Source organism: Odocoileus virginianus, chromosome 30 (assembly GCF_023699985.2).
Source record: "Odocoileus virginianus isolate 20LAN1187 ecotype Illinois chromosome 30, Ovbor_1.2, whole genome shotgun sequence".
In the NCBI taxonomy this organism is placed as follows: domain Eukaryota; kingdom Metazoa; phylum Chordata; class Mammalia; order Artiodactyla; family Cervidae; genus Odocoileus; species Odocoileus virginianus.
The window spans coordinates 13,591,606-13,616,834 of record NC_069703.1 but is presented as its reverse complement, the minus strand read 5'-3'; the positions used below and the strand labels follow the sequence as shown (position 1 = coordinate 13,616,834).

The following is a 25,229-nucleotide window of genomic DNA, read 5'->3' as shown; positions in this document are numbered from 1 at the left end:
CTCACTGGAAAAGACCCTGATGTTGGTTATTGAGGGCAGGAGAAGAGGGCAACAGAGAATGAGATGATTGGATGGCATCACCAACTCAAAGGACATGAGTTTGAGCAAACTCCAGGAGATAGTAAAGGACAGGGAAGCCTGGCATGTGTAGTCCATGGGGCCACAAAGAGTTGGACATGACTGGGCAACTGAGCAACAACAAAGAACAATACAGACTTCAAGCATACCAGTATCCTTGTTCACCTTATGAAATGCTAATATCATTGCCACTTAAGTTCTCCATCACAGTGAACTTTCACAAGAACCCACTAAGAAAGCAATAATCTAAGGTGAAGAAGCCTTTATTTTACTCAGATTTGGGTGTCAACATGAAGTAACTGCTCTTTGAGTGGATGGAGAAGAGATTAAGAGCATAAATTAAGAACCATGAGGAAAATACTTGGTATACTTAAGTATTTGACCAAAGTTAACTCCACGGATGGAAACTCAGTATTGCAGACAATCACCCACTTAATCAAAGCAATCAATAGCAAAAGGTAAACAGAATCATAAACCAGCATTATTCAGTCCAACAAATAATTATCAAGTGTATAGTGTATGTCAGGCCTTCTGCTAGGTATTGAATTTATGATAATGAATAAGACGGTTCCTTCCCTCAAGAAGCATAAATATCCAGCAGGAGAGAAATACAAAAGCTGATCTGGTTTTGCAAGATAAAAGCAATTGCTGTTTAGTCACTAAGTCATGTCTGACTCTTTTGCAACCCCGTGGACTATAGCCTGCCAGGTTCCTCTGTCCATGGGATTTCCCAGGCAAGAATACTGGGGTGGATTGCCATTTCCTTCTCCAGGGATCTTCCCAATCCAGGGATCAAATCTGTGTTTCTGTCATTGTCAGGTGGATTCTTTACACTGAACCAACTGGGAAGTCCAGAAAACAAATAGCCATGAGGGGGAAGAAAATAATGGGAAGAACAGAGCAAGTAATTTATGGGGAGACCTATAGTAAGTTTGGTAGTTCTGAAAGAGGCCAAAATGCAGGCAGTGGCTGAAAATAGATGGAAAAGATACCATGCTTATAGATTTGCATAGCTTTACAGTTGTGTTAAAAATACACTGAAGGGAGGATTTTAAACAGAAGAGTGATCTGGCTAGATATACAGTTTAAAAAAATCACTTTCGTTCTTCTAAAGACTGTATATAATGTGAAAAGACTGGAGGCAAGAAAATCAATAAACTAATTGGACAATCAATTCAGGGAGAGTAGAGAGGAAAAGAAAAATTTGAAAGAAATTAATATTTAGGAAATACATTAGGAGTCTAGGATAACTTTTCGTTTCTGACTTGGAATAGTTCCATTACCTAAAATAGAGACTGTAAAAAGCATGTAGGATGAATGTTGAAATAAGCTTCATTACGAACACGAGTTTCAGGTGCCTACAGAATGCTAAGTGGAGCCACTCAGTAGACAGTGCGGTATGAGTCTGACTCTCAGAAAGAAGCCTCAAACTGGAGGTACAGAATAGAGAGTTGGCAGAATATAGGTGTTTGCTAAACTTTAAAAATGGAACCAATCGACCGGTAATAGTGATGGATCCAAACCAAACAAAATATTGTGTGTGTGTGTGTGTGTGTGTGTGTGTGTGTGTACGTGATGGTGCGAGGAGGAGGAAGAGGCCATAATTTTAAACATTTATTGGCTAACCAAACCTCTTATTATTTCAAGCACTGAGACCTAGTCCGTAGCTATTTCAATAGTACAGAAATTATTCATTAGCTTATATAAACATTATTGTCATATAAAAGGCAAAATCATGGATGAATGTTTTGTAAAAATTTTTATGACTCCTAAGCTCCAAACTTTTAAAGTTCTTTTATTCCTTCACTTCCACAGTTTGTACACAACTCAATCAATATATTTATAGTTTCCCTTCCTCACTGAGAGTTGTTTTCTTCATTACAGATCTATGATGTCTGATTGACACCAAATACTAGGATTAGACCAAGTTCAAAGGAACATATACCTACATGAGTTATGTGTAGCCCTTTGGACTTTTTCTCAAAGTACTGAAATTGGTATAATAATACAAATAAAAACTAATTTATCTGTGAAAATCCTTGGATCTGAAAGCTCTCATAGATTTTTGTTCTATTGTGAACACAAAAAATTTTGACCAAGCTCATGCATAATCTTCCTATTTTGTTTCCATGTGTCACTGCCTTGCATTCAAAGACCTCTATTTTGATTCATAAAACCACATGAAATGCAATTCATGCCAGCACTATAGTTCAATTTACAGTCCTGCTATGGTACTAATGCAGTGACTTCCTCAGTTCTGTGCACTGTTATCTTGTAATTTGGATTCAGTCCCAGCAGAATTGAAGTACTGTTCCTCAATTAATTCAACTACCCAGAGTCCTAGACAATCTGTGGGTTGTGTCCACTTAGTTCCTTGTAAATCACTTCCCTCCTAGCCCTTCAATTCATTTGTGACTTGTGCATAGTAGAAAATCTCCCTGAACCCCTTTCTCACTGTGATTGCATTGGGCATTGTCTGAAAAGAATGACTCTCATTATTCCCCTTTGATAATTTACATTTTAATTCTAGTTCCCAAACAGCTGGCCTCTGCTTTGAAAAATGGTACAACAAATCCTTTGGGCATTCTGCCCTCTTCTTCCCTTCCTTTCCAAAGCATCATGTCCTCCAAAGGACTTACATTTGAAGTGGAACACATTCTCAGAGAATTTAAATGGATATATGAAGATCATCTAACACTAACAAGAAATTTAAAGGGTTTAGGAGAAATGTTTTCTCCACAATAAGTCTGATGGATTATTTTAAAACTTAATATACAAGAAATAAAACACAGTATCATATATATTAGTGAATAAAATTCTTTTTCCTTTCTATTGTAAAATAATTTTTTTCAAAAGCCATTGTTCTTCCCTTTTAAAATCCATACTGGCTATGAGAAGGGCAAACATCTGCCAAGTATATAGAGTTTATATCTATCTTTTCCTAAAGCACTGTCTTAGTCTCATCTTTCCAACAGCTCTGATTATTTGCATCACTCATATTCATTGTTGTTGTTTAGTTGCTAAGTTGTGTCTGACTCTTTGCAACCCCATGGACTGTAGTCCACCAGGCTCCTCTGTCCATGGGATTTCCCAAGCAAGAATACTGGAGTGGACTGTCATTTCCTTCTCCAGAGGATCTCCCCAACCCAGGGATTGAACTTATGTTCCCTGTGTCTCCTGAATTACAGGCGGATTCTTTTTACCCGCTGAGCCATTGGGGAAGCCCTCAAAGGACTATAAGCACTAATAAACGTGGACCTTAGCAATCACACGTAGCTGTGAAACTAAGGAAGTGTGTGTAGTCTCTTAAATGACAAACAAAACAGAGCAGCAATGTTGGCTCTCAGAAATAACAATGCAAAGTAAAGCCTGCTGCTGCAAAGTCACTTCAGTTGTGTCTGACTCTGTGCGACCTCATAGACAGCAGGCCACCAGGCTCCCCCGTCCCTGGGATTCTCCAGGCAAGAACACTGGAGTGGGTTGCCATTTCCTTCTCCAATGCATGAAAGTGAAAAGTGAAAGTGAAGTCGCTCAGTCGTGTTCAACTGTTAGCGACCCCATGGACTGCAGCCTACCAGGCTCCTCCGTCCATGGGATTTTCCAGGCAAGAGTACTGGAGTGGGTTGCCATTGCCTTCTCCAATCATCTTAACTAAAACATGAGAATGCACTTTTTATTTTTCAGTACCCAGCAATTAAATGTCTCCAAAGTAAAGCCTGGAGTTACACAAAGTACTCAACATATACTTCCCTTCTCTGTTCTCTCTTCTATCCTTTCTAACCTCAGAAATGGAGAAGAAACTTTTACAGACCTTCAGTGATGAGTCATCATTATGTCTGTGTACACTTTCAAACGTTTAACTTTTCAATTTTATTAACTTCAGTGGTGACAAAATAAAAGTCAGTAAAGTAATACTTAAATGTAAAACAAAATGAAATTTTTATTAGAGTTGTACAGATTTTTCCAATTTGGGGTCCATTTTGATTCTATTATTAGGTTATATTACAACTAACTGTATAACACAGTTTTTCCAAATGTGAAGTACTGCTTGTTTCTTAATTACATCCTGTGCTGTGGATACATGTACACCTAGATTTTGTGATGGTATACAATAGTAAATTTGACCACCAGAGAACTGTGCCATTGAAAAGTTAGTTTTCACTCCTTCTGGAGGAGGAGTGACCTGAGCTCAGAAATGGCCTAACTGCCACTCTAAGTCAACAGCAGTTTTTTGAGCAGGATTTTCCACACATGCCTTGGCCTAAACCAGGGTTCCTCAGCTCACTGGTAGGAGCAGATTCTCCACATACATAACCTTCTATGCAGGTCTAAGAATCTCTGAGCAGCATCATAATCTGGGAAAGGCAACTATCGCTGTTCAATATCTTTTCCTCATGCTCTTTCCAGAAAAAGCTTTCTGAATCAATTTATTAGTTATCAAACAATAAGCAATACTTTATCACAAGATATAAAGTCATGGTTATTCTGTTTGTTACAAATCGTACAGTGGTTGCTCTCAGAGGCTTCTTTGATGACTCAGAGGATGAATAATCCTGCATCGCAGGAGACAGAGCAGACTTGTGTTCAATCCTTTGGTCAGGAAGATCCCCTAGAGGAGGAAAATGGCCACCCACTCCAGTATTCTTGCTTATGTTTTTGATGTGCTTTATGATATGAAAAATATACCCCCACAGAGTACTGAAAAGCAATTTTCACCCTGAAACAGTCATTTAAAATAATAAAATGGATATTCTTAAGGAATATGCATGCTCCATTTACATCCTTCTTTACAGACTGTCTACATTTACATCTGACATATACAATAAAATGTGATTTTTTAGCATGAGAAATTCAAATTGTATTTGCTTTAGGAAAATATGAGCCCTTCTTTTTATTATGACTAAGTTAATACTCTTTAACCTGAGCCTCTTGCTAATGTTTGAAATACTTTGTATATTTCACTAACAATGAAATTAGTACAGAATCACGCCTTAGTCTCTCCCTCTAAATAGGCTGGTGTATCTATGCCACACCATATGTAAAAATTCTCAACCTGCTACTCAGTCAGTTCAGTTCAGTCGCTCAATCGTGTCCAACTCTTCGCGACCCCATGAATCGCAGCACGCCAGGCTTCCCTGTCCATCACAAACTCCCCGAGTTTACTCACACTTAAGACCATCGAGTCGGTGATGCCATCCAGCCATCTCATCATCTGTCGTCCCCTTCTCCTCCTGCCCCCAATCCCTCCCAGCATCAGGGTCTTTTCCAATGAGTCAACTTTTCGCATGAGGTGGCCAAAGTATTGGAGTTTCAGCTTCAGCATCATTCCTTCCAATGAACACCCAGGACTGATCTCCTTCAGGATGGACTGGTTAGATCTCCTTGCAGTCCAAGGGACTCTGAAGAGTCTTCTCCAACACCACAGTTCAAAAGCACCAATTTTTGGGAGCTCGGCTTTCTTCACAGTCCAACTCTCACATCCATACATGACCACTGGAAAAACCCTATCCTTGACTAGATGGACCTTTGTTGGCAAAGTAATGTCTCTGCTTTTTTAATATGCTATCTAGGTTGGTCATAACTTTCCTTCCAAGGAGCAAGCATCTTTTAATTTCATGGCTGTAGTCACCATCTGCAGTGATTTTGGAGCCCAAAAAAATAAAGTCTGACACTGTTTCCACTGTCTCCCCACCTAATTCCCATGAGGTGATGGGACCAGATGTCATGATCTTAGTTTTCTGAATGTTAAGCTTTAAGCCAACTTTTTCACTCTCCTCTTTCACGTTCATCAAGAGGCTTTTTAGTTCCTCTTCACTTTCTGCCATAAGCGTGGTGTCATCTGCATATCTGAGGTTATTGATATTTCTCCTGGCAATCTTGATTCCAGCTTGTGCTTCTTCCAGCCCAGCATTTCACATGATGTACTCTGCATATAAGTTAAATAAGCACAGTGACAATATACAGCCTTGACGTACTCCTTTTCCTATTTGGAACCAGTCTGTTGGTCCATGTCCAGTTCTAACTGTTGCTTCCTGACCTGCATACAGGTTTCTCAAGAGGTGGGTCAGGTGGTCTGTATTCCCATCTCCTTCAGAATTTTCCACAGTTTATTGTGATCCACACAGTCGAAGGCTTTGACATAGTCAATAAAGCAGAAATAGATGTTTTTCTGGAACTCTCTTGCTTTTTCGATGATCCAGCGGATGTTGGCAATTTGATCTCTGGTTCTTCTGCCTTTTCTAAAGCCAGCTTGAACATCTGGAAGTTCTCGGTTCACGTATAGCTGAAGCCTGGCTTGGAGAATTTTGAGCATTACTTTACTAGTGTGTGAGATAAGCACAATTGTGCAGTAGTTTGAGCATTCTTTGGGATTGCCTTTCTTAGGGATTGGAATGAAAACTGACCTTTTCCAGTCCTGTGGCCACTGCTGAGTTTTCCAATTTGCTGGCATATTGAGTGCAGCACTTTCACAGCATCATCTTTCAGGATTTGAAATAGCTTTGTTCGTAGTGATGCTTTCTAAGGCCCACTTGACTTCACATTCCAGAATGTCTGGCTCTAGGTGAGTGATCACACCATTGTGTGATCTGGGTTGTGAAGATCTTGTTTGTACAGTTCTTCTGTGTATTCTTGCCACCTCTTCTTAATATCTTCTGCTTCTGTTAGGTCCATACCATTTCTGTCCTTTATTGAGCCCATTTTTGCATGAAATGTTCCTTTGGTATCTCTAATTTTCTTGAAGCGGTCTCTAGTCCTTCCATTCTGTTGTTTTCCTCTATTTCTTTGCATTGATCATTGAGGAAGGCTTTCTTATCTCTCCTGGCTATTCTTTGGAACTCTGCATTCAAATGGGAACCTTTCCTTTTCTCCTTTGATTTTAGCTTCTCTTCATTTCACAGCTATTTGTAAGGCCTCCTCAGACAACCAGACAACCATTTTGCCTTTTTACATTTCTTTTCCATGGGGATGATCTTGATCCCTGTCTCCTGTACAATGTCACGAACCTCTGTCCATAGTTTATCAGGCTCTCTATCAGATCTGGTCCCTTAAATCTATTTCTCACTTCCACTGTATAGTGATAAGGGATTTGACTTAGGTCATACCTGAATGGTCTAGTGATTTTCCCTACTCTCTTCAGTTTAAGTCTGAATTTGGCAATAAGGAGTTCATGATCTGAGCCACAGTCAGCTCCCGGTCTTATTTTTCCTGACTGTATAGAGCTTCTCCATCTTTGGCTGCAAAGAATATAATCAATCTGATTTCGGTGTCGACCATCTGGTGATGTCCATGTGTAGAGTCTTCTCTTGTGTTGTTGGAAGAGGGTGTTTGCTATGACCAGGGTGTTCTCTTGGCAACACTCTAATAGTCTTTGCCCTGCTTCTGAATCCTCTCAAATTTACCTTGCTAATCTTATAAGGTTGTATTTCTCACTCTGCTCCCCAAGTCAAAACCTGTCACTGATTCCAAAGGCCTTATGATAATACCAAAACCCCAGTAAAGCCTAATATTTAAGTCCCTCTACACAGCCAAGACCACTTACCCATTCTATTCTTTCCCTAAAGAAATCTCCCATTGCAGACAATATTGTTTACCGTGCTGTTTGTCACCTCAGTGTCTTTGCTTCTGCTATTATCCTACCTGGGTTTTCTAAACCCAGCCATATATGCAGCCCCACCCTACATCCTTCACTTGCCACATAAAATCTTTAGCTTCTGCACATGGTGATATATTTCCCTCCTCTAAATTTACATAGCACTTACGAGAGATGCTCTTGTTTATCATTTATCTTATTGTGCATTATATTCTTTTTGATATTAGTTTTATGTCTATGTCTCTAGTGAGTGGAAACTAGAGGAGAACAACATGCTGTATATTTTACACTCCAAACTAGCAGAGAACAACATGTTGCATACTGTACACTCCACAGAATAAGCATGGTCATACATATAGAAGAAAATTAATCACTTTCTTGTTTTTATTAAAGCCTTTCACTAGTTTTTTGAAGTAACAGTTTATATTTGATATTTAGTGACATCTCAATAATAAAAGACCTATGCTTAAATAAGATTCCAAGAACACTATTTAAAGCTTAATATATATTTGAATTATCTGTTGGTTTGTTATTCATATATTTTATAATTAACTTGAGGAACTGCTAGTCTGGGAGACAGAAATATCACTCTAGCTAACTGCTCCATGTTAATGCAATTTATATTACATAATTAATTAACCCTAGAAACAAAACAAGATGGAAGTCAAGAAAAGAAGCTTGAAGAACAACAGTAATTCAATTTTTCATTACAAAATAAAAATACTTTCTCCGAAATTACATGATTTTTGAAAATGCCCTATAAATAATATTACATGAAAGAACAAAAAATTGAATAGCTTTGTTTTCTATTGAGAAAATGTCTAGGAAAAAAGTAAACAACCCTGAAATATGCCAAAAGTATAATCAATCAAAAGTCTGGTACACTGTGTTTAATGTTAAATCCAGTAGAGCATTACACTTGGTCTACAAATATTTGAAAAGCACATTTAAGTATTTGAGCATAAGCAATATATACATGAAGAGACACACTAATCATTAATCTCAAAGGTGATTTAAGATCATCATGAAATTGGATTAGTTCACTTACTGAATTTTGGGGCATTTAGGCCATTACCCGTAAGAAGCAACATATGTGTAATTCAGTTATTTAATTCATTTATAAATTCTGATACCGTATTGGTTGCTGCTTGGTACCTGATCTTGTTTATAACTAAAGCTGCTATGGGGAAATAGTCAAGGAACACACTCATATTGAAACTGCACTGATTTTTGTGACTACTTTTCTCAAACATGGATTTGTAATTTTCTGTTTAGGTTTTTAAAAAACCAAAAAACTTAATTTCAGATCCAATAACGGCTGCAAGGGTTAAAATTACTTATATAGGTAATATTCCAGTATCTCAAGAAAATGACACAGTTTAGGTTACCTATGTTTAGACCATTTTATTAGACTATATCAACAGAAGTCTAATCTTGTCTCTACCATTGATTTCTAATTTTCTAAATCATTTCTCTCTTGTTATTTAAGACATCAGTGAATGTTACAGATATATCTACAGGGATTTAGAAGACATAATTAACCTCTGAAAACTCTTATGAGATTATCAAAAAGAATTGCTTCTACTACCTTAAAAATTAGAATGCACTGCCAGTCAAATAAAAGTCAAACCCTTTATCATGGTCAAGAGAACCCACGAGGCCTGAAACCTGCCTTCTGTTCTCTTTCTTGTCCCATTACCCTCTACCATGGTCATGAGACTCCAGTGCCATTGGCTTTGTATTTGTTTGTCAAATATGCCAGGTTTCTTCCTGCTCTTAATGCTGTTGCTTTTTCTGTTCCCTCTGCCTAAAAACTTTTCCCCCAAATATTAGTTTGCTTGACTATTTTTCATTATTCACGTCTCCAGGAGCAGCTTATCCCATCTGAGACAAGCTCTATCATATGTTTTTGTTTTCTACTTCTTACAGTAATTTTTTTATGTCTGAAATGCTTAATCATTTTTTTGTTTACCAGTTAATTTCTGTCTCCCACTATTAGAATATAGGCTCCATGAAGGCAGGGATCTGTGTAGTTTGTCCCAAAATCCTACATATTCAGAAAACTTCCTGCTGCATGTTTGGGATCCAACAACCATTTGTTAAATAAATGATTTATGAACCATGATATTTGAAATACGCTGGGCACACTAGACTGATATTTAAATGAAAGAAAAAGAGAATATCTATTTGTCCTGTAGTGTTTAAAAATGTTAAAATTTGGTGACTGTGAAATTTTTTTATAAACTTTCTATTTAGAAATAAAAAAATCTTCAAGATAAACACTAAGTTTCTCTTCATAAAAAAGAATATCTGTACAAGAATTTTTTATATTTCAGAGTTTGGCAGTTTAAAAAAAAATAAGTTATAATTTTTCAAGTACAGTGATTAATAATATCCCTGTTACACATACTAATTTTGCATGAGCAAATTTACAAATATGTGTTGCCTGTAAAATAGCATGTATAGATTATTCATAATGCAAAAGTTAAAAATGAATGATTCCCAAGAACATCATTTACTACAGATATTATTTTAAATCTTTATGGATCATTTAGATTTTCAGACTGGTCAAATTCAGTAAATCATATCTAAGAAGAAGAGGACAGAATATCTTATTTCAAAAGACTTGCTTTCATACATATGCATTACTGCAATGTAATAAGATGCAAATAAGATGGTTTTTTTCTAGATTTATGGCTCAAAATAGAGATATTCAGGAGAAGCTAATGTGCACAGCCCATTCTATCTCAAATAGTCATGTAAAATATTTTAAGGAATTTTCTTCCATCCATTCAATGATAAAACAATAATTCCAATTTTGATTAATGATTAAATATGTCCATTTAGAGAATTAGGACATACTATATGACATTCTCTAACAGAAGGAGGACGTTAGAATTCCTTCACCCCCTAAAGAGTGGTATAGTTTCAGTTTTCACTGACTAGGAATATATTTCTCTTTAAATATTTAAGCACGGTTTCTGCTCGGTTTCTTTCCTCCAATTTGCCCATCATGCTTTTCAAATATTTGTCAACTTAAGACTCTAAGGTGCCTAAGCAGTATGGGTACAGGTGAAGCTCTACTGAATACAGTAACGATGGAAACACCTAATTCTTATTTAATTTGCTGTCTCCTTGGATGAGGCAAAGAAACAAGATGCATGGAGCACTAGAGACAGGGAAACAGGAAAACATACAAGAGAGGAAAGTCAAGAGGGAAGCAGACACAGACATAGAGGCCACAGCCTTTCTAGCTCACTTCCTTTTAGCTAAAAATGTTAAAGCTGGGGAGACACAAAAGGAAAGCTATTTCTGAGAAAATTTCATTGTGCAGAAAGAAGTTTCCACCTGGCTATTTTTGTTGGGTTTCCCCTGTATATAGACCCAAGTTTAAACACAAACTCAATCAATCTGGAGGCATCAATATGGATAGTTCCAGTTCAGAGAAAAGCTCCCTGGCTTTTCAAGTAGCTTGAGTCTGGGCACACATCCCCAGAGAGTTTAAATGTCTGTCCTAAGAGATCCAAACCACAGGAATGAACCTGGAGCAGCAGCCAGGTCAGTGTTTCCTGAATCAGGTTTAGACGCATCATGTTCAGCAGTGGAGCTGGCAAGGAGCTCGTTGGAATGGCCTTAAAATGCTGAGTCTCTCCCTCTTTTATATTCATGTGAAAGTCACAGTTGAGTCACAAAGTGGCGGAGGTATGACAGGCAGATCACCCCACCCTTAGGTCAGAGAACAGGAATATAACCTGAATTGGAAGAAGAGTCAGAGTGAGACGGTTCTTCATGGGCACCTCCTTACCAAGAGCTGAGTCTGACCTGAATAACAATTTTAGGCCTGGTTCCACCACTCAGAATCTCAGGAAAGTCATTTAACCACTCCCTGTCCCAGTTCCCTTACACGCACATCAGAGGTTCACACCGTTTGCTCCTAACTTATACATACTTCAGAGCTCTTAAGAACTGATGTCCCTTCTGCTACAGGGCAGAGGCACAGAAAAATATACTTTATGTTTTCATTTGTACAAGCACACAATCCTTCTAAGCCACTAATCAACACAGTTACAAAATGTCACTCTGTTATATAGACTATAAACATATTAAGCAAAAGGAAAGGATGTCATTAAAAATACATTTGCTCAATATCAGTTTTTTAATGGAAATCAATATCAGTTTTTTAATAGAAAAATTAGGATTCTTCTCCCAAAACCTGATGGAGGTCTTTCAGAAAGGGCTGAAATGGGGACAAAGAGACTGTCCTAGATTGTATAAAGTTTAATAAATTACAATTTTGATATGGGCCACCTTCATTTAATATGTTTCTATTCAAAATAAAGTAAAACCACACCCCCTAATCATGGAACTTATGACTGAGTCTAATAAGCACTTTTCAAAAATCCACAAAATGTCAATTTTACCAAAGACCAGTTAATAATCTATAATAGTTTACATCATACAATTGTGAATGAGGCAAGCTTTAGTTTGAGATGCAATGGCCAAACCCATTTAAATAAACCCTAGATCATACCCACTTCGTGGTTTCATAAGAGATGCAGCTTCCAGTATGATGCTTGGTGCTTTCTCAGAAGCAAAATTCTAAAGTTCCACCAATACTGGTTTCTCCTCTTTAAAAAGAAAAAAAATATGCAGTTTCCATGCAATAGCAATGTCATCTGCACTTACTAAAAGATAAATTTAAGTGACCAGTATTTCAATTTAGGACACTTGATCAACATGGAGATGCTTTGATATTGAGCACCAGATTTAGCTTTATCATTTCAATTCAATAATGGACAACAGAATTTGGATCATATCTCTCAAAACAGAAAAATATAGTAATTATTTGAAATTCATTTAATTTGATTTTATGACTGAAAACATACACCATTGTTTTTCCTATAAAAGTGTATTTAAAATCAAATATTCTCATGTGAACATCAAAGTATAATTTTCAATTTTTTATAAATCAACTGTATAACAATTTATCTCAACTATGAAAAAATGGGATATATAAATACTAATATAAGGCTAACAGCAGTACATGAACTGAGAACTACCAAATGTACAAGCTAGATATAGAAAAGGCAAAGGAACCAGAGATCAAATTGCCAACATCCTTCGGATCATAGAAAAGCAAGAGAATCCCAGAAAAACATTTACTAATGCTTCATTGATTACTTGAAAGCCTTTGACTGTGTGGACACAACAAACTGTGGAAAATTCTTAAAGAGATGGGAATACCAGACCACCTTACCTGTCTCCTGAGAAACCTGTATGCAGGTCAAGAAGCAACAGTTAGAACCGGACAATGAACTGGTTCAAAATTGGGAAAGGAGTACATCAAGGCTATATATTGTCTGCTTATTTAACTTCTATGCAGAGTCAGTCAGTCAATTCAGTCGCTCAGTTGTGTTCGACTCTTTGCGACCCCATGAACCACAGCACGCCAGGCCTCCCTGTCAATAACCAACTCCCAGAGTCCACCCAAACTCATGTCTATTGAGTCGGTCATGCCATCCAACCATCTCATCCTCTGTCGTCCCCTTCTCCTCCTGCCCCCAATCTTTCCCAACATCAGGGTCTTTTCAAATGAGACAGCTCTTCTCATCAGGTGGCCAAAGTACTGGAGTTTCAGCTTTAACATCAGTCCTTCCAATGAACACCCAGGACTGATCTCCTTCAGGATGGACTGACTGGATCTCCTTGCAGTCCAAGGGACTCTCAAGAGTCTTCTCCAACACCACAGTTCAAAAGCATCAATTCTTCGGTGCTTAGCTTTTTTTATTGTCCAACTCTCGCATCCATACATGACTACTGGAAAAACCACAGCCTTGACTAGACAGACCATTATTGGCAAAGTAATGTCTCTGCTTTTTAATATGCTGTCCAGGCTGGTCATAGCTTTTCTTCCAAGGAGCAAGCGTCTTTTAATTTCATGGCTGCAATCACCATCTGCAGAGATTTTGGAGCCCCCAAAAATAAAGTTAGCCACTGTTTCCACTGTTTCCCCATCTATTTGCCATGAAGTGATGGGACCAGATGCCATGATCTTAGTTTTCTGAATGTTGAGTTTTAAGCCAACTTTTTCACTCTCCTCTTTCACTTTCATCAAGAGGCTCTTTAGTTCTTCTTCACTTTCTGCCATAAGGGTGGTGCCATCTGCCTGTTTGAGGTTATTGATATTTCTCCCGGCAATCTTGATTCCAGCTTGTGCTTCTTCCAGCCCAGCATTTCACATGATGTACTCTGCATATAAGTTAAATAAGCAGGGTAACAATATACAGAGTATTTCATGTGAAATGCCAGGCTAGATGAATCACAAGCCCAGAATCAAGATTTCCCAGAGAAATATCAGATATGCAGATGATATCATTCCAATGGCAGAAAACAAAGAGCAACTAAAGAGTTTCTTAATGAGGGTGAAAGAGGACAGTGAAAAAGCTGGTTTAAACTCAACATTAGGCATCCGATCCCATCACCTCATGGCAAACAGATGGGGAAAAAGTGGAAGCAGTGACAGAGTTTATTTTCTTGGGCTCCAAAAATCACTGCAGATGGTGACTGTAGCCATTAAATTAAAAGACACTTGCTCCTTGGAAGAAAAGCTATAACAAACCTAGACAGTATATTAAAAAGCAGAGATATCACTTTGATGACAGAGGTCCATATAGTCAAAGCTATGGTTTTTCCAGTGGTCATGTACGACCGTGAAAGTTGAACCATAAAGAAGGCTGATGCTTTCAAACTGTGGTGCTAGAGAAGACTCTTGAGAATCCCTTGGTCTGCAAGGAGATCAAGTCAGTCAATCCTAAAGGAAAACAGTCCTGAATAGTCATTGGAAGGACTGATGCTGAAGCTAAAGCTCCAATACTGTGGCTACCTGATGAGAAGAGCCCATTCATTGGAAAAGACCCTGATGCTAGGAAAGATTGAGGGTAGAAGGAGAAGGGGGTGACAGAGGATGGGATGGTTGGATGGCATCACCAACTCAATAGACATGAGTTCGAGCAAACTCCAGGAGATAGTGAAGGATAAGGGATGCCTGGCCTGCTGCAGTCCATGGGGTTGCAAAGAGCTGGACATGACTTAGTAACTGAACAACAACAACAATCCTGTGATTATTACATACACAAACACAAATATCACTATGATGGCCCTTTGGAAAACACAAAGTGAACACATTTTGTGGAGTAATAGATTGTTACAGGTGTTATGACTCCATATAGCAAAGACTTGTATGCAACAGATTGCAGATCTTCATTCAAATGACATAATAAGTACGTGTAGTAAAGTACAGAATCAGATCTTTTCCTAGCTATACTAGATGACACTAACATAAAAAGAATGCACTACTGATCCTAAAAACTTTTTTTTTGCTCTTTGTTTTCAAAGTGGGCCAAAGGAATGTGGTCTCATAAACACCAGAAAAACAGGCAGCTTATTGTTTAAAATACTGTTTTGTTCAAAAACATAGTTTAAAGAAAGACTAAATTACAAGTTTGAGAGGCACAATACCCAAATAAAGTAATACAGTTTCAAAGCTGAGCATTATTTAATTGTGATGCTTCCTAGTCAATAAAACTAGGAACCATTTTCTCATACCATTTTATTATATAATTTCACTGTTGTCTGTTAGCAAGATAATACAGTGTTGTTGCAACTGTTACAAGAATACAACATGGGCAACAATAAACCCATCAATACTTTAGTGCAATATAAAAGGTTCATACCAGCATGAATATTCTATCTCAAACTAAATGAGCAAGTCTGTATATTTACTTACAAGTTTGTTTTAAATATAGGAGATCTAGACAGTTAAGCAATGAAATATACTAATGGACATTCAAGCACTGTATTTTATGATTACTGAGAGATGGATTCAAGATGGCTAATGACAACACTGTACACAGCAATGTAACTAGAGACATTTTATTTTAAATTAAAATAATTCAGTTCAACTTAAGAGAACCTCAGTGTAGCTAGCTAGCATAAAATGAAGACAGTGGACTGCCTGACAGATAATGACTTTACTGTGGGTGCATGCTCTATCGCTAAGTCGTGTCTGACTCTTTGCGACCCATGGACTCTAGCCCACCAGACCCCTCTGTCCATGGGATCTCTCAGCCAAGAATACTGGAGTGGGTTGCCATTTCCTCCTCCAGGGGTTCTTCTCGACTCAGAGATCAAATCCACATCTCATGTACTGGCAGGCAGATTCTGAGACACCGGGAAAGCCCGGATGACTTTACTAGTCAGTTTCCATTTTACTTGAAGTCACGTGAATAAAATAACAAAATACAGTTAGCTAATCAAAATTTTCATTTGAAAGCAGTAAGTTGTACAGATACACCACTCTTACCTTTTTCAGCTCATCTGAAGAAGGCTGGTAAGAACACTGCTGGGATAAGCAACTGTCTATAAGGTAAGGGAATCTGGGTCACCTTGGGTACAAATAATAGGAAGATGCAAGGCAGTAACTTTTCTTCCTGATTCAGAAAGGCTTTCCAAAGAAAGGAAGCAGAATCAAAGACTGGTATACATGGAAAAGTTTGTTCAAGGCCAGAGTATATAAAAGTCAAGATCAAAGGAAGGACCAAGACAGTGATGAAGCCCTGAGAAGAAGTTGGCATAAAACTGTATGTTAAATGAGAAGTATAAATATAATGGAAAATAAATTACAATAAAAATGGCAGGTTCTATTTTCTAAAAATTGGTGTTTTGTTTTGTTTTTTGGCCAATACAAATTGAAAGCAAAGAGCAAAGGAAGGAAAGAAGAAAGGAAGGAAGGAAAATGGGTAAAGAGGAAGGGAAGAAAAACAAGAAAGCAAGAAAGAAGTCCAGCTGTGTGATCTTAGAAGCTAAATTATTTTCTCTAAAAGGCCTATTAACATAACAGGCTCCTCTGTCCATGGAATTCTCCAGGCAAGAATACTGGAGTGGGTTGCCATTTCCTTCTCCAGGGGATCTTCCCGACCCAGGGATCAAACCTGTGTCTCCTGCACTGGCCAGGCGGATTCTTTAACACTGAGCCACCAGGAAAGCCCCAGTTTATATATATACAAATATTTATACAATTATATATATTGTTGTTTAGTGGGTAAGTCATGTCTGACTCTTGCAACCCAGTGGATTGTAGACCCCCAGGATTCTCTGTCCATGGGATTTCCCAGGCAAGAATACTGAAGCAGGTTGCCATTTCCTTCTCCTTCTATATATAATTATATAGAGAGAATACATATATGAAAAAAGGAGGTTAGGTATACAGGGTCTACATTAGGACATTTACATAACTGATACACAAAAAATTGCCTTTGAGGTTTGGGACACCACTGTCCCCATGTGCAGCCCTTTGTGTCCCATATCTGAAATTCAATAACTGCTCAATTAAATGTTATTTTTTAGTTATTCCCCATTACAAAAGAAACAAATCCCTCTAACTTTATTTGAAAATTTCTTAAAGCCAGGAGCCCTGTAGTATTTTTAGTGTCTCTACACTTAGTCCCCAGGAAAATATTCTGCATCCAGTAGAAATATAATAGACACATAATAAAATACATAACAGAAAAAATATATATAACTGATGCTGAAGCTGAAACTTATACTTGGGCCACCTGACTCAAAGAACTGATTCACTGGAAAAGACCCTGTTGCTGGGAATGATTGAAGACATGAGGAGAAGGGGACAACTGAGGATGAGATGGTCAGATGGCATCACCGACTCAATGGACATGAGTTTGAGCAAGCTCCAGGAGTTGGTGATGGACAGGGAAGCCTGGTGTGCTGCAGTCCATGGGGTCTCAAAGAGTCGGACACGACTGAGCAACTGTCAAACAAATAAATAAATAAGTTGGAATAAATGCTCTCCTAAATGAAGAGTAAAGGCTAAGTTTGTAATAAGAGTAACAGTATTGAAGACAAAATGCCTGGAGAAGACTAACATTCAAATAGGAGATTACAAAGGACAGAATGAAAGGAGAGGAAAAAAATCAGTGAAATGATCAAAATACTGCTCACACTTAAGAAGGTCTAGATTGAGCAGATTAAATCAGGAAAGGCGTAGAAAGAACTAAAGTACAAAAGAACAGACATATCTGAGAGAATCAGACATGACTCAAAGAGCTTAATAGCATCTCTACCAGATATACCAGAGACATAAGAGTTTATAATTGTTTTAGAATATTATCTTTAGTAACATTCACTAATGCATTACTAATAACTTACCTAAATGACTGCTTTTAGGATTAAGGAATATGACATTGTTCTGGGGGTAGTGTTATTATCCACTGTAACTGTTATTTCAGATTCTTTATCTTACTCTGTCAAGAGGAAATTAAGCATTGAAAGGAATTCATTAACCAAGGATCAACTTGAATACTAAAATCTCCAAGTTGGCTTCATATGCTCAATCTTATGGGGACATCAATGAATATTTTAAGGATGCACATACTGTAATGTGCATCTAAGCAAACATTATAACTATTGCATTTTAAAGTCCAAGAGCACAACTCCATTTTTCAAAAGCATAGCAATCCAGTCTGCTCTCTAGATGCTAGTAAAATGTTACCAAAAAAATGTGTATCATAAGAAAACATGCAAATATATGCCAATAAACATTCTTCTTCCTTTTCCCTTCTGATGTGTTTAGAAAATCTGCAAATTGATTTTAAGCCAAAAGTGGTAAAGGAATGAAATTATTCTTTCAGGTTTAGGGGATGCTGTGCCAAGTTTCATTTCTGGCTGCATATTTATGACCAAGTTCAAGATCCTTGAGAAGAAATACATAGAAGAGGAAATACCCCTTTAACCTTAGCAGAGCAGCAGAGCAGAGGCTGCCGTGGGAAGCGGAAGGCTTCTGCAGGACGAGAGTGTGCTGCTGGTGTTTGCTGTCCACGGAGAGGTGCCTGCTCTCAATGAGCCTGAAGTAGCTACTAGGATGAGGTAATGGCTGTGCCAGTTTCACTAGGTCAGGCTCCGTCAGCACATTCCTTCTCCTTCTCCTCCCTGAGAAGGTGCTGTAAACACGTCATCCTAGGAGAGTTGCTACAGAGAACGAACAAATCCTAAATTCGAAATTCCTGAGAAAGCTGGCTCTGCTCTTGACAGTCTAGACAGAACTAGAAGCTTAAAGCAGCATAGACAGAGTCACAATAAACAGGTTATTTGATGGAGGTGAGGGAAAAGAAGAGAAAATGGACATTCAGGCATTAAAAAAAATTTTAAAGGAAGCTCAATTTTGAATTGCTTAGATCTACAGATGTATGTTAAGCAATTTTCTGCTTATGGGGAAAAAAACCTTTAGGAAATTAAATAATACTGTAGCATATTATGAAATAATAAAAATTAAAATTAAATCAAGCACAAAGAGCACGAACCACTGATCCTAAAGGCACAATAGCTCTGCTCAATGCAAATTGTGGATTCCAGATATAAAGCTATGATAATCAGATAAAATTATCAGGAAATCAACCTTAAAATACACACACACAACAATACTTTTTAATTGAAAGAGAAAAATGCATTTCACCTTTTCTTGGGAAGGAAATGTTTCTGTGCATGAAGAGGGGGTGACTGAAACGACCATGATATTTTTACAGAGTCATAAAGATTTCTACCAAAATACGTAGCAAGTGACCAGCTAAATGGGTGTTTTGTGTCACATTCAAGTGAAAGGCTATAATCTTCCTCTTGGGCATTCTAAAGAGCTTTTATTTATTTAATCTATTTTCATTGCCAAAAAAATTATAATTGCCCACAGTGAAATGACAGGGTTACAGAGCCATGCGTTATACTGGGCTGGTACCTGCCGCTCAAGCATGGGACATTTTGCATAACATGGCTCACATAAAAGGCTTTGTTCTCCATCGCCTCACTGCGGCTGCAAACCTCAATTTCAGTTAGCAGTCATTTAATCTCCCAGACCAATCATTTCAAAATAAATCATATTTTTGACATTTAATACCTTACCGATATTCATTAATCCCTTTGCCTCACATCCAAACTTATATACCACCCAACAACATATATTTATTTGTTCTGCAGTACAAATGTGATTCACACCATAATCCCCAAACCTTCAAGGATAAATATTTTAAGATTCGTCTTTTAAGTACTACTCTCTTTTGCAAAATTAGGTATATATTATACGTGCGAATGTGTTTATGTGTGTGTGTTTGTGGTGTGTACTACCATACGCCTGTACATGCTTGTGTGTGCATTTAAACAAAAACCTTTCACACTGAGTCAGTAATAAAGGGGCTATGTCCTGGAATCATTATGCTAAAGGTTTCCAGCTGATGGCAACCAGCAACTGTTACAAATGGGCTTGTAGCTAATGAAAGCTTTTTAATTTTCTGACAAAATCCCAAAACCCTGATGCCAGGCAGTATAACATCCATTTCCAGTTTTCAAGGATGTTTTTTTCTGACCCCATCCATTTTACTACCCCCTCCTCCCTACACACACCCACACACACACATCCCCACTCCTGGCTCCTCTCAAACACTCTTTCTTTAAATTTTCATCCTGAAACAAAAGACGAAGTTGGGGAACGAAGACGCCCGGCACTGCAGCCCCCAAAACGCCTTTTAAGAAGAAAAAGAAAAGAACTGTTGGACTGTAGATGCTGCCTCCCACTCCCATCTCTTAAAAAGAAAGACTATGTGGACATTCAAGCTCATCCAGACTCATTTTTTCGTATCCCGCCCTCCATCGAGATCAGATATTAATTTTTCATTTTCCTAAAACTATAAACATTCGTCAATCTTTCTCTTCCAGCTATTTCTGGGACAATTACAGGGGAAATGATTTCGAATTGACAAGGCTTCTTTAACTTAGTCATCCGTCAGTGTGCAGTTCTTTGCAATTCCATGGACCAAAAACAAACAAACAAAAGAACCTAAACAAAAAACCTCTACTTCGAAATTCTCTTTTACCCCAGTATAATTCATTCTCTGTCTTTCCCCAGCTCAGGTAATATTAGCTCTAAAGACAAGTATCCCAACCTGATGTAAGTTCCCGGGCGCTTCCAAGTGGTACCTACCAAGGGCACACACCCTTCTCCAAATCCAGAGCCCAGGTACAGCCCTGGCCCCCTGCTGCGTAGTAGTTACACCTAGAGAGGCCGGGCCTGAAGCTGCCGCCAGGTGGGAGACAGCTCGGCCAACCTGTGCCTGCTCCCAAGACACGGGATGAGACAAATCCCTTCCCATCCCCGTTCCTTCCCTGGGCTCCTTCTCCTCCCTGCACGCGGTGGGCGAGGCAGAAGGGAGAAGCACGTTTATACTGAATCAGAGGTGGGGAACGGCTCTCTTACCTGGGCGCGGAAACGATGCACCCGCAAGTCGCCGCTGCCACCTCTCAGGGACTTGAGGACCTAAGGTCCTCTGGAGAAGGAGCAGGGGGGTGGGTGGGGGTGGGACAGGGCAGGGAAAGAAGGAGAAGGAGAAAGAAAAGAAAGAAGCGGAGGGGAAGAAAAGAAAGAGAGGAGGCGGAGGAGGATGCTGTCGCCGCGGCCGCCGAGAGCCCGCGCAGCCGGAGCTCCCGGCCCAGTCTGAGCGCCGCCCTGGCCGCCGGCTCCCCGCGGCCACCCCGCCCTCCGCAGGCCCCGCCCCTCGCCCCCACACGCCCCGCCCGGTCGGCGGCCCGGGCGGGGGCGGGGCTGGCGCGGGCACCGCCACAAAGTCCTGGCGGGGAGCGCGGCCGGCCCGTCTTCCGCAGCTGTCGGCCCGCCGCCCGGCGGGGACCGCGAGGGTGGCAGCCTCGGGGCGCAGGCCAAACCCCAGTCACTTCGGGCTTGGGACTGTGGGGGCCCCCTTTAAAGAACCCCTGCCCTCTCCGCCACCAGAAGCAGAGTGAGACGAGCTCATTTGGGACAGAGGGACCCATTGGACCCTTTTCTGATATCCTTGGTGAACTCGGAGTGGCGGGGGCGAGGAGCTGGGGAGGTGGCATCAGCTTTAGTCTCTCAAAGAGGAGTCCCCCATTGAGGCCTCTCTTTTCCCTTCTCCATCACTGTGACGGTGGGAGTTCCGGTTACCCTTCAGTGAAGAGGGCTCCCTGGCCTTGCCGCCACATAACCTCAAGATAGTTGCATCCAGAGTAGATAGAAAAATTGGGGGGAAGCATGAGGACGAAGAATAACTCCTGTCAGTACTAAAGGAACAGGGTTGAGAGTTTAGTGAGTTACTAGACCCCTGTTTGATCACTAGTCAGATTTGTTCATTCGTTTATTCCTTCTACAAATGTGTATTAAATTTGCTGTGAGTCAGGCACTGTTCTAGGCACTGTGGAAACATTAGTGAATGAAACAGAACTCCCCTCCCTCAAAAAAAAACAAAAAACAAAACTTGTGTTCAATAATAGTACATTCTAAATCACCAAATGCAAGTTCCAGGGTCAATTCATTTACTATAAATCTCATGTATGACTGTGTCAAATAAGGATTAAAAAATGTTAGACCTACCCCTCTGGCGTGTTTAATATGAGGATATAATTAGATAATGAGTAAGAGTCTGTGAAGAATATGAAGAATGATACAAGAATAATGAATTAGCACAGAAAACATTGACCTTGAAATGTCAATGACCATTTAAAAGAATTACCTCTTAAATACTTTTGAAAGAAATATGAGCAACTGAGAAAACAGATAATTCTTTACCATGGAATCTTCATAATCATAGAACAGCTTTTCATTGTAAGTAAAAGAGGTAAGATGCAATTTAGAATTGTTTCTGGCTTCTACATGGAGTGCTAAGGTTACCAAGATAGTGGGGTGTGGTCTGTGCAGTTTCAACAGTAGTTATAATTTGGATTTGTCACTTAAATTATCCATAGAATCATAAAACTGTAGAACCTTAGGGTTTATTTCTTAGGCATTTGGCCCAAGTTCCTCAATTTTCAGATTGAAAAAGAGGCCTAATGATGAGACACTGTAAAGATTAGAAACTAAAACAGAGCAAAATCTGAAACGCTGGTCTCAAAACTCACACCCCATGTTCTGTGTATTGCTTCCCTCTGTCCAGCTTCATTCCATGTTCCTGTGCTCACAGGTTGAAAGTGTCAGGGCATACCTAGTAACAAGGAGTTTGGAGGGGTTGGGACTCCTCCTCAGAAAGCGGCCTGATTGAGAATAAGGAGATCTTAAGGGATTATTAAATGATATGGATGGAAAGAAGGAGTAAGAATCCTACTAGAGTGTAGAAGTTGACATTCATGACCTGGCACAAAGCTGCAGATGTTCACTGAGGGTGTGTCATCAATCCTGTATTACTTCTATTATTATTTCTCAGTTCCTATTACTTCTGTGCAAGAAAAACATCCCAAGGTAGGTAGTGGTGCTCCTTCTACCTTCCTTCACTTCTGGTAGAACTCCCCTGCATCCGCATCAACTCTTGAGTTATCAAAGTAAAAAGATATTGTGCTCTGGTGTTGAACACAGTTCTCCCTAGTGTCACTGTCTATAAGCCAAAATATTGTTTTGATTACTCTAGTTTTACAGTTAGTCTTGAAGTCATGTATTGCCAAGTCTTACAATCTTCTTCTGTTTCAAAATTCTCTTGAATCAATAGTACTTTGCATTTTTCCATAAGTTTTGGTGCCTTATCCATTGCTATAAAAATAATACTGTTTTTTAATTGGAATTGTGTTCAATTTGTAGGTCAGTTTTTGGCATTATTGCCATCTTATTAATACTGAATGTTCTAATCCATGAACATGGTATAGGTCTCAATTTGTCTTCTTGGGTTTTTTAAAAAATTATTATTAATAGGTTTTTATTTCTCAAAACAGTTTTACATTTCAAAAAACTGAACAGGAAGTACAAAGTTCCCAATACAGGAATTCCCCTGCTTTCTAAAACTTTGCTGCATGCCACTTCCCTTTTATTGATCTACATTAGTATATGTTTTCACTAACTGAAAGAAATCCAAGGAGGATTTTTGCTTTTACAAAAAAAAAAAAGACAAAATAGCATTCAGTGTTTGTTTTGCAGCCAGCCATTATAGAAGCAGACACATCGGAGCAGTGAGAATGGCACCACCAAATTCCATCAAGCCCCATAGCTTTGAACTCTTGTCTATGAGGATCTGTGCATATATTAGCAAGAAGGTAATTGCTTCTTCATTTTATGCCACTCTGCTTACCAATGAAATGTTCTACTTTTGGTTAGCAGAGTTTGTGTTTCACAGGGCAAAGCTTTTTAATTTTAATGAAGTCCAGCTTACCGATTTTTCTTTCATGAATCATGCTTTTAGTGCTGTATTTAAAAAGGCATCGCTAGACACAAGTTTACTAGGATTTCCTCTTGCATTATCTTTACAGTTTAATAACTTTGTGTTTTTCATTTAATTCTTAGTCCATTAGGGCTGCCATAATAAAAATACCATAAAGTGGGTGACTTATAAACAACACTTGTTTCTCAGTTTTGGAGGCTGAAAAGTTCAAGAGCTTGGTGCCAGCAGATTGTGTCTGGGGAGAGCCCATTTCGTCATAAATAACACCTTCTTACGGTTTTCACATGGTGAAAGGAGCAAGGGAGTTTTCTAGGGCCTCTTGCACAAAAGTAGCAATCCCATTCTTGACGACTTCACCTACATCACCTAAGCACCTCCCCAAACCCCACCTCCCAATACTGTCTCATTGGGTATTAGGTTTTAGCGTATGAATTTTGGAGGGACACAGATATTCACTTTATGATTCATTTTGAGTAAATTATTGTAAAGGGTGCGAGGTCTCTGTCTAGATCCTTTTTTTTTTTTTTGCATGTGAATATCCAGTTGTTTTAGCACAATTTGTTGAAGATTGTATTTTCTCCATTGGATTACCTTTACTTCTTCACCAAAGGTCAGTTGAATGTATATGTGTGAGTCCTTTTGGACTCTTTTCTCTTCCATTGGTCTGTTTGCTCCTTTGTCAATATTCCCCTGCCTTGAATACTGCAGTTTTATAACTCTTGATGTCAGATAGTGTAAGTCCTCCAAGTTTGTTCTTCAAACTTATATTGACTATTCTGGGTCTCTTTCCTTTTCATAAAAATATTTGATTAACTTTGTCCATATCCACAAAGTAACTTGCTAGGATTTTTATTGTGATTGCATTGAATCTGTAGATCAAGTTGGAAAGAACTATATCTTGACAATATTGAATCTACTCATAATACATAATTTATTAGATTTATACCTAAGTATTTTATTTTCTTGGCACTAATGTAAATGCTATGTTTTTAACTTCAAATGTAAATTGCTCATTGCTGTGTATAAGAAAGAAACTGACTTTTGCATATTGACCATGTATCCTGCATCCTAGTTATAATCTCTTATTAGTTTCAGGCAAATTTTTTATTCTATTTTTTTGGAGTTTTCTACATGTACAGTCATGTCACCTGCAAACCAAGAGTTTTATTTATGCCTTCCCAATCTGTGCACATTTTATTTGCTTTTGTTGTCTTATTGCCTTCCAGTATGATGTTGAACAGGGGAGGTAAGAGAGCACAATCTTACCTTGTTCTCAATCTCAAAGGAAAAGCACCAAATTTCTCACCAATAAATATATTATTTATTAG

The 25,229-nt window shown here is 38.7% G+C and overlaps 1 protein-coding gene across 24 annotated transcripts in view; it reads right to left on the bottom strand.

The window, feature by feature from the left end:
• Positions 1-21,249, bottom strand: part of MAP2 (microtubule associated protein 2) — a 291,617-nt gene extending 270,368 nt beyond the window's left edge. For 17 of the 24 annotated variants that reach the window (XM_070458561.1, XM_070458560.1, XM_070458567.1 and 14 more), the window contains exon 1: positions 20,985-21,249. The gene's annotated coding sequence lies outside the window, so the exon portion shown is untranslated. Of the gene's footprint in view, positions 1-16,031; positions 16,057-20,984 lie in introns of those variants that run through there. The other 7 variants (XM_070458580.1, XM_070458581.1, XM_070458582.1 and 4 more) reach the window with 3 other exon arrangements.
• Positions 21,250-25,229: the final 3,980 nt, after the last annotated feature.